At 43.7% G+C, this 9,493-nt stretch overlaps 1 pseudogene; it reads left to right on the forward strand.

Moving 5' to 3' along the window:
- Positions 1 to 249: 249 nt before the first annotated feature.
- On the forward strand, positions 250 to 9,257 carry LOC124047683 (annotated as a pseudogene).
- Positions 9,258 to 9,493: the final 236 nt, after the last annotated feature.

Raw genomic sequence — 9,493 nt, forward strand, 5'->3', positions numbered from 1 at the left:
GTAAAGTAAAGTACAGACACAAAAAAGTACTTGAAAGTATTTTTACTTAAGTAATTTACACCACTGCAAGTTGGACCATTTTTATCCCCATAATGCAACACACTTTGAAAGGCAGAGACCAACGATGGTCACCGATTTGACAAAAGTGTTACGCTCGAACGCGCCCAGTGTGTTCGGGTATGAACGAAACGTCAAGAGAAAACACAATGACGTCATGTCATGCGCCGACGCAGGATTCTGACGTGAAGAATCTCACCTGTTTCAAAATGTCTGCTTTCTGTGTTGTTGTCATGTGCTGAGTTGCTGATTTATTGGCAAGTACCATTTTTTATATTCTAACAACATCAAAGCGTTGAACAAAGTTAAACAAGTTAACGGTGCAGAACTTATCAAAATGGCTCAAAGAAAGAAGAAGCTGATGAAGAACAATAGACACATTGGCCACCGGGAGCATGACGAGTCGGATGGTGGGGACTTCGAAGTTGCTGCTAAAATAGAACATGTTTATGTTATTGTAGCTAGGTAAACAAACGTTCCGCTTACCTCCGTTTAATAAACGTTTTGCTACAGAGACCATCGGGGTTGTCAGTAGTTGCCACAAAGTCAAAATTGTCTTTGGTAAAAACTTATGAAAACAAATATTTTTGGGGGGTTGTCAGTATTTAAGTTTAGGCATAAGGTTAGCATTGTGGTTGGGGTTAACTCTAGGGTTATGTTTGGGTTGTACCGTGTCGGAGATCTTTGTGGGCTATACTCGGCCTTGTCTCAGGATGGTAAGTTGGTGGTTGTAGATTTCCCTCTAGTGGTGTGGGGGCTGTGCTTTGGCAAAGTGGGTGGGGTTATATCCTTCCTGTTTGGCCCTGTCCGGGGGTGTCCTCGGATGGGGCCACAGTGTCTCCTGACCCCTCCTGTCTCAGCCTCCAGTATTTATGCTGCAGTAGTTTATGTGTCGGGGGGGCTAGGGTCAGTTTGTTTATCTGGAGTACTTCTCCTGTCCTATTCGGTGTCCTGTGTAAATCTAAGTGTGCGTTCTCTAATTCTCTCCTTCTCTCCTTCTTTCTCTCTCTCGGAGGACCTGAGCCCTAGAACCATGCCCCAGGACTACCTGACATGATGACTCCTTGCTGTCCCCAGTCCACCTGGCCATGCTGCTGCTCCAGTTTCAACTGGCCTGGGCCCTAGGACCATGTCCCAGGACTACCTGACATGAGGACTCCTTGCTGTCCCCAGTCCACCTGGCCATGCTCCTGCTCCAGTTTCAACTGTTCTGCCTTACTATTATTCAACCATGCTGGTCATTTATGAACATTTGAACATCTTGGCCACGTTCTGTTATAATCTCCACCCGGCACAGCCAGAAGAGGACTGGCCACCCCACATATGCTCTCTCTAATTCTCTCTTTCTTTCTCTCTCTCGGAGGACCTGAGCCCTAGGACCGTGCCCCAGGACTACCTGACATGATGGCTCCTTGCTGTCCCCAGTCCACCTGACTGTGCTGCTGCTCCAGTTTCAACTGTTCTGCCTTATTATTATTTGACCATGCTGGTCATTTATGAACATTTGAACATCTTGGTCATTTTCTGTTATAATCTCTACCCGGCACAGCCAGAAGAGGACTGGCCACCCCACATAGCCCGGTTCCTCTAGGTTTCTTCCTAGGTTTTGGCCTTTCTAGGGAGTTTTTCCTAGCCACCGTGCTTTTACACCTGCATTGTTTGCTGTTTGGGGTTTTAGGCTGGGTTTCTGTACAGCACTTTGAGATATCAGCTGATGTACGAAGGGCTATATAAATAAATTTGATTTGATTTGATGTTTAAAATCAGATTGTATGAAGAGAGATTGTGGTAATAGGTGGGTTTAGCCATTTGTGGTTGTGTAAACTAGTGACGACCCAGAATCAGTGTAATAAATATGCCTCTTTTATGGGTCTCTGTAATGTCAGGTCTAGAATTGATTTATTGCCAATTACATGAGAATTTTAAAGTCATGCTAGATTTGGTTTTGAGTGTGATATGATTATGAGATTATCCATCTCCATAATGACAATGATATTTAAAGTTTTTCAGCCTGGAAGACAGTTACCTCGGTTCCCTGGAGCTTCATCAGAGTGTCTGTCTGATGTGGAACCTGACACCAGGGAGCTGGTCAGAGCTCAGAACAATAATAAAAATAAGTCTGGGGGCTTCTAGTCCATGGGTAAGAAATTGTGGTAGGCTTACCTGTAGGCCATCTTTTTGAGACAATTAAAGATTTTATACAGCAATGTGTCCTGCGTATGTCCTAACCTCCATATTTTGGTAATTGCAGGTCTCAGTTACCCAGTTTTTAAAGGGGTCATGAAGAAAGGGTACAAATTCCCTACTCCAATCCAGAGAAAGGTCATTGAAAAGCCATTGCCCTTGGATCTTTACATTTCACTGATATATCAGGTAGATTATTTACAGGACCTCTCTCTCCCCCTTTCAGACTATCCCAGTGATTCTAGATGGCAAGAACATGGTTGCCATGGCAAGGACAGGCAGTGGGAAAACAGCTGCGTTCTTGGTGCCTATGTTTGAGAATGTCCGAAGGCCCATCTCTAAAGGGGCTAGGGCTCTCTTTCTGACCCCCACCAGAGAGTTGGTGCTGCAAACCATGAAGTTCACCAAAGAGGTCAGGATAGGCTTTTCATAGTCTATTTTTCATCCATCATTTTACACTATAATATACATATTTGTACATAAACTAGGGCCAAGACGATAATCGTATTGCGATAGTCATTAGTATCGTGACAAGGAAACAATCCACAAAGCGGATTTCACTTCTTTAGGAAAACAGCCATGATGTTGAAATAGCATGATACATTTTCCAAGCTATAGCGCACAATATTTTACATACAGCAGGTTTTTAAAGGCCCAACGAGTTGGGGGTAATCTTTGTCATTTTTTTAGGGACAGTATGTTTTGTTCATTGGGCAGTACCAGAAAATAGTAACTATTAATTTGATTGTGTTTCAGTTGGGGAAATTCACTGGCCTTAAGACTGCTTTGATCCTTGGTGGAGACAGGTATTATTAATGAAATCTTCAGTCTTGTTGTGTTGTGTTATTGTGCTTACAAGCATCAACTGTACATCTTGTCTCTTTTCAGAATGGATGATCAGTTTGCTGCACTTCATGAGACCCCAGACATGTATGTACACTATGGTCTTCACAATGTACTGCTGTAATTTGCTATAATGCAATTTTAAATTATAATAAGGTTGTAGTTTTTGTTCTGTGCTGTTGATTTGCGTTATGTCTTCTGCCTACAGAATTATCGGTACCCCAGGTCGTCTGATGCATGTTGTCATGGAGATGAACCTGAAGCTACAGAGCGTGGAGTACATTGTGTTTGACGAGGCGGACAGGCTGTTTGAGATGGGCTTTGCTGACCAGCTCCAGGAGATCATCCGGAGGCTTCCAGACAACAGACAGACACTGCTGTTCTCTGCCACCCTGCCCAAACTACTGGTGGAGTTTACTAGAACTGGTGAGCCCAGCCACAACATCCCTTCAATGGCAATCTAAAGCCCACCCACAACCTATGAGTTCTTGTGCAGCCTTTTGATATTGAGTTGTGTACAAGGCAAGATGTGTAGTGATCTGAAAGGATTGCATTTTGTGCAGGGTTGACGGAGCCGGTGCAGATTCGTCTGGAAGTGGACAGCAAGCTGAGTGAGCTGCTGAAGGTTAAGCGAATCGACTCGCTAAAACCCACATTCATACAATTTGAAGTTCGGTTACACTCAGTTGGATTCCCTTAAAGTGTTGAAATGTGAAACCTGTGTTTGTATATATAATATATAATATAAAAGTTGTAGCATAACATTGTATTTTCTCCTCTCCCAGCTGTCGTTCTTCCACCTGAGGATGGATGATAAGCCGGCTCTGCTTCTCGACCTGCTGAGGAATGTGGCGACGCCCCAGGAGCAGACAGTAGTCTTTGTTGCCACCAAACACCGTGTGGAGTACCTCAGAGTACCTCAGAGAGCCTCGTGAATAGAAGGAGAAGCTAGTCATTGAATAAGGTTTGGTTGTCCTCAGCCTTGTACCTAGTTTTGAATGTAACTCTGTGTTACCCTATGGTTAGCTGCTGTCCTCTGAGGGCGTGGAGTGTGCCTACATCTCCAGTGCCCTGGACCAGACTGCCAGGAAGATCAACATTGGTAAATTTTTCCACCGCAAGGCCATGGTGCTGGTTGTTACAGATGTGGCTGCTCGTGGTATAGACATCCCCCTGCTGGACAACGTCATCAACTACAACTTCCCCTCCAAAGCCAAGCTCTTCCTGCATAGAGTTGGTGGGGAGCATTAGTACTATAATATGGCCAACATACTGTTTTAGGTTATCTTGAATTGTAACTTATGTATGTTGGAAAGAAAGGCCAATGACAACCATCTGTGTCAATGATATATAGTGTAATGAAATGAAATTCACCTTCCTCACCATGGTCTCATCTGTGGTTTTTCAACCCCAGGTCGAGTTGCACGCGCAGGCCGCGGTGGCGCTGCCTACAGCCTGGTGTGTACAGATGAGATACCTTTTGTCTTTGACCTCCATCTCTTCCTAGGGTGTTGTAACTTTAATGTGTTAGAGTTAATGTTTAAGTTTATTCTTTGAGCTGAGATATTTGAGATATTTCTTTAGATTTATTTGCATATGTAATTGTATTGGGTTGTGTTGAATTATGCTTTTTGACTGCAAGTCCCAGAATGCCTTGCGAGAGGAATGAGTGATAACACGCCAATTATGTGCAGGTGCGAGTGATTGTGGCTGATTTTCCAACAGCATCTTACCTGCATTGCTCTGTACCAAAACAATTGTTGTTAAATGTAACGTAAACAAGTATTCTTACTAAAAGAAGCTTTCTTATCAAAACCGACGTCCCGAGTCATTACTAAGAAGTTAGCCAATCTAAAATAGGGAGACCCCTTCAGCTGGCTACACCTGACCATCAGCAAGGTACCAGCACTGGACATAAACATGTCATACACAGTGTGGGGGACTGGAGCCATTGCTCACCCCTGCAATTGTTTTGTCACACTTGTTTTTTGTCATGGATACTCGATTGTCTCGCTTACTTTCATATATTTCTGTCTCTGTCCCTTCCTCATGCCTCTCACTCACTCTATCACTCTCTTTCTCCATCTCCTCTTAATTTCTATTTTTCTCTCCCTCCAGAGTCGGACGGTGTGTAAAAAATGTCAGAATTAGTAAACGTCAGAATTAATGACTGATTTATTGTTATTTTATCTAGTTTGTGGAAGTCTACTGGCTACGGCATCGCAATATGTTTTTCAAGCGGCCTTTTAAGGGAATATGCGAGCACACCCGTTGGGCTAGGCGCCAGCTGTAAGGAAGTATGAGGAAGCCTTTAGATGACTGACCTAGTAACTACTTTACCAGTGCACTTTAATGTGGGATGTTAAATCAATGAAGTTACTGTCTCAGTGGATCCTCATCAGATCTAGGGTTCTCGTGAAAATCACACACATATGCTCCCTTACTCTTGCTATGATATTAACCCACATTGCTTTGGTCTATTTTCAGGGTCAGGCTTAGAGAAAATGGAACTGGAGTGCCTTCAAATAGTGGACTGCATTAAGGACTACAAGGCTAAAGCTGTGAGTTTACATCGGAAATGTATATTGGAAGCCATTCTCTATGATTGAATGAATGACTAACCTGTAGTAATTACTGTTTAAACGACCACAGCACATTTTCTCCAGACAATCTTTGAGATCATCTCGAACAGCAAGACCAACGTCAGCGTGGGGATGCGAGCCAAGCGTTCGAGGGACACGGCTGGTGGATAATTTCACCCAGAAGGTGGTGGTTCTGGTTGCAGAGGGCAGGTATCATGTTCCTGTCACTGCTCTGCCCTCCACACGGCAGACCAGGAGGACAGTGAAGAGGAGGACCTTCAGGTTAGCACTAATACTCTAAGTATCCATCTACATGGTATAAAACCTAGCATGTACGTGTTCCATTGCAAGTCAATAATAGTGAATAGCACCACCACAGACAAAGTAGTATCATATGACCAATTATGCTGTACTTCTGTCATTTCTCCACCAGGGGGTGTTCTCTGAGGTAGTGGGGGGGGGGGGGGGAAGCCCCAGGGCGAGGTGGAGAGGCCAGACAGTAAGAAGGCCGAAAAGACTGGCCACGGTGAGAACTACAGCCCCAAAGACTTCAACTCTGAGAGAGGGTATGAGGAAGGCTGACTACACAGTCCATTCTGCTTTACAAAATACCTAAATAGTCATTCTGTGAATGTGGGATAATGGTGATATAACTCTGTGTTTGTTTGCAGACTGAGCCTGGGAACAGAAGGCTTTAAGCAGCAGGCTTCTACTGCTGTTCTGGACCTGATAGGAGACAGACTCAACCAGCACAAACACATGATGAAGTGGTAAGAAGGAACACCATGAGACACACACACACACACCATGCAACCTCACTTGACATATAAATCATCTCTCTGCAGAGATCGCAAGAGAAAGCGCTTTGTCAAAGAAACAGGAAAGGAGGCAGACCAGAAGAAGATGAGAACAGAGACGGGACAGATGATCAAGAAGAACTTGTATCCTTTTTGTCATCTCAAACTGGTCTTTACTGATGAAAGCTATTAAAATGGAAATTACAACACCCTCCGCTTATTGTGTATGCCGGTAAGTCCTCACTTGTAATTATAAGGATGTTCCATCTCCTTGACCCTGTTTCTCAGCTATGAAGAGTGGAAGAAGAAGTACAAGGTGGATGACTGAGGAGATTCAGATGGAGAGGCAGAGGAAGGAGGTGTGGAGGTAGGAGTGCACTTCATCAGAAGGCTCTAGCTAGAGTTTGGATCTGTTGTTTGTGATGGGTATGATGTGGGGTCTGTAAGGAAAGCAGACATTGATGCATCCCTTTGGGACATTCTCCAAGCTCCAGTCTTTGGGCTCTACTACTACCTCAGATCTATTCCAAAACACTTCGGAAAAAACTAGAGCAATGTCCAGTTTGATGTACTTTCAAAATTGCCATGTTTCTTTCAATACATCATGATAAAATAATGCTAAACAATTGAAATGCTGCCCTTCTCTTCTCTAACCCTGTTTCCCTCACCTCTCTTCCAGGCCGAGGCAGACCAGACCAGGGCCGAGGTTGCCCATCCCGGGGGCCCAACTCCCAGCCCCTGGGTCCCCCAGGCCAGCAGAGGGGTGGTGGCGCCCGGGGCCCGCGCTCAGAGCTGAAGAGCTGTGACCAGATCCTAAAGCAGCGCAGGAAGACAGAGAAACAGAGGTTCCTGCTGAGTGGAGGCTTGAAGAAGCTCCGGGGCATGGGCAAGCAGCGCCTCAATGACCAGAAGAAGTTTGGCTTTGGCTGTGGTGTCCACAAGAAGGGCAAGATGAAGAAGAGACTGTGAGGGAGGGGGTGATGAATAGATGAGGTATGTGGAAAAAGAGGTAGTGAGAGTTGGAAGAATTGACGAGGAGATGAGGCAATGGATGGAGAAGCTTTTGATCCCAAGTTGGAGGGATATGGAAGGTGGATGTCAATAGTTTAAAGTTGCCTTTCTCTCCATGACCCCCCTCCATCTGGACTGGTTGGTCAGTGCATATGTAGGAAGAGAAATGCGCCGAAAAAACCATTTCAGACTATTGAGATGCACCCCAGCCCAAAGGGTGCTTGCAGAGCCTTGTGTATGGCACCGCAGTGTGGTGTCATGGGAAGATCCGTGTCCACATTTTGTGTGCCCCTAGCTGGGTGTGGACTGCATGACGGGGCTAGAGCGATGTGAAACTTGTATTTTGCAGATCTATTTGCATCAACCTATCCAGATGGATTGCCATGTCAATATATTTGTGTATATTATTCATTCAAAGCTAAAGTGTGATTGTGTTATCTGTGACTGTCATTCTTTATTATAAGGTCCTAGGAGGGGCAGAGAAACTCATGACACGAGGTTGTACAAAGCTGCCCATTGTGCAGTGTGAAATTCATTTCTGTTTTTTCTGGGCAGTCGAACAGTTCGATGAGGTCAACCACATTTGTGCAAAGAATAACCTGCCAGTCTACCAGAAGGTGTCAGTAAAGCCTAGAGAGAGGTCTGCCAGAGGAACTTGGGTCACTACCAACATGTTTTCATTTCAGACATCTGTATTCATTTGACCCAGCTGACAGCGGAGCAACCAGAGGGGTGTTGAGAGATTGACTCCGGGACAAGAGTGTGGTGGAGATGGAGGTTCACTAGACTAGAATAAGGAGAATTGGGGAACGTTTCTGTCAGCAAAGAGCCACAAAGCCAACGTCCCGCCTCCCATCGCTCGGCTATAAGATAGCTGTGTTCTAAATACTTAACAGGACATGTTTGGGAAAGGGCTTTATAGTCGAGGGAGAAGTAATATACATGATCAAATCTCTTTCTTCAAAACATGTTTTTTTTCCCCTTTTGTTAATACTTTTGTAGTATATTAAAATTTAATTTCATAAATGAATGCACTAAAACATACATTTGATAAATGCAGTCAGTATGTTTTTTGCAGATCATTTTTTCCATATCCAATTGTTTTTGTTGACTGTAGCCAACACTGAACTTTGCATACAGCATAGTTTATGTACAGAATATGTGAAGTTGAACAAACTAACCAAACCTACTTGCTGTGGTCCCTTTTTGAACTTTACAGGAAAAATATATATGTAGGCTTACCCTAAACCTAAAAACAGGGTCAGAGATGCAGTGTGTTTTGAAGTCCTGCCATTGTACTACAGAGCAAGGGAGCTGACGTGACTGGAGAAACCCACTCCATCTGGATGTGGTTAGATGCAAGTTGTTTGATGATATGTGTACATGCTATCACACGTTATCTATGGTCAAAGTTATCTGTAGGCCAGCTCTGCCCGAATGAAGATTTGTGGCTTCCATTTCTGTTTGTGAATTTACTCTAGGAAAATGAAGATGGCTGCTAGGTACAGTGCCTTTGGAAAATTTTCTCACCCCGTGACTTTATCCACCTTTTTGTTGTGTTACAGCCTGAATTTAAAATGTATTCAATTACCAAAAAAAGTCACTAGCCTACACACAATACCCCATAATGTCAAAGTGGAATAATGTTTTTATTTTTTATTTTTACATTTGTACTAAATAATTACAAATGAAAAGCTGGAATGTATTGGGTCAATAAGTATTCAACCCCTTTGTTAGGACAAGCCTAAATACATTCAGGAGTAAAATTGTGCTTAATAAGTTGCATGGACTAACTCGGTGTGCAATAATGGTGTTTAACGTGATTTTTGAATGACTACCTCATATCTGTACCCCACACATACAATTATCTGTAAGTTTAATTGTAATGATTCAACCACAAATACCAGGTAGGTTTTCCAATGCCTTGCAAAGAAGGGAACTTAGTGGTAGATGGGTAAAAATAAGAAAAGCATACAATGAATATCCCTTTGAGCATGGTGAAGTTATTAATTACACTGA

Source organism: Oncorhynchus gorbuscha, linkage group LG11, assembly GCF_021184085.1.
Source record: "Oncorhynchus gorbuscha isolate QuinsamMale2020 ecotype Even-year linkage group LG11, OgorEven_v1.0, whole genome shotgun sequence".
NCBI classification, from domain to species: Eukaryota; Metazoa; Chordata; class Actinopteri; order Salmoniformes; family Salmonidae; genus Oncorhynchus; species Oncorhynchus gorbuscha.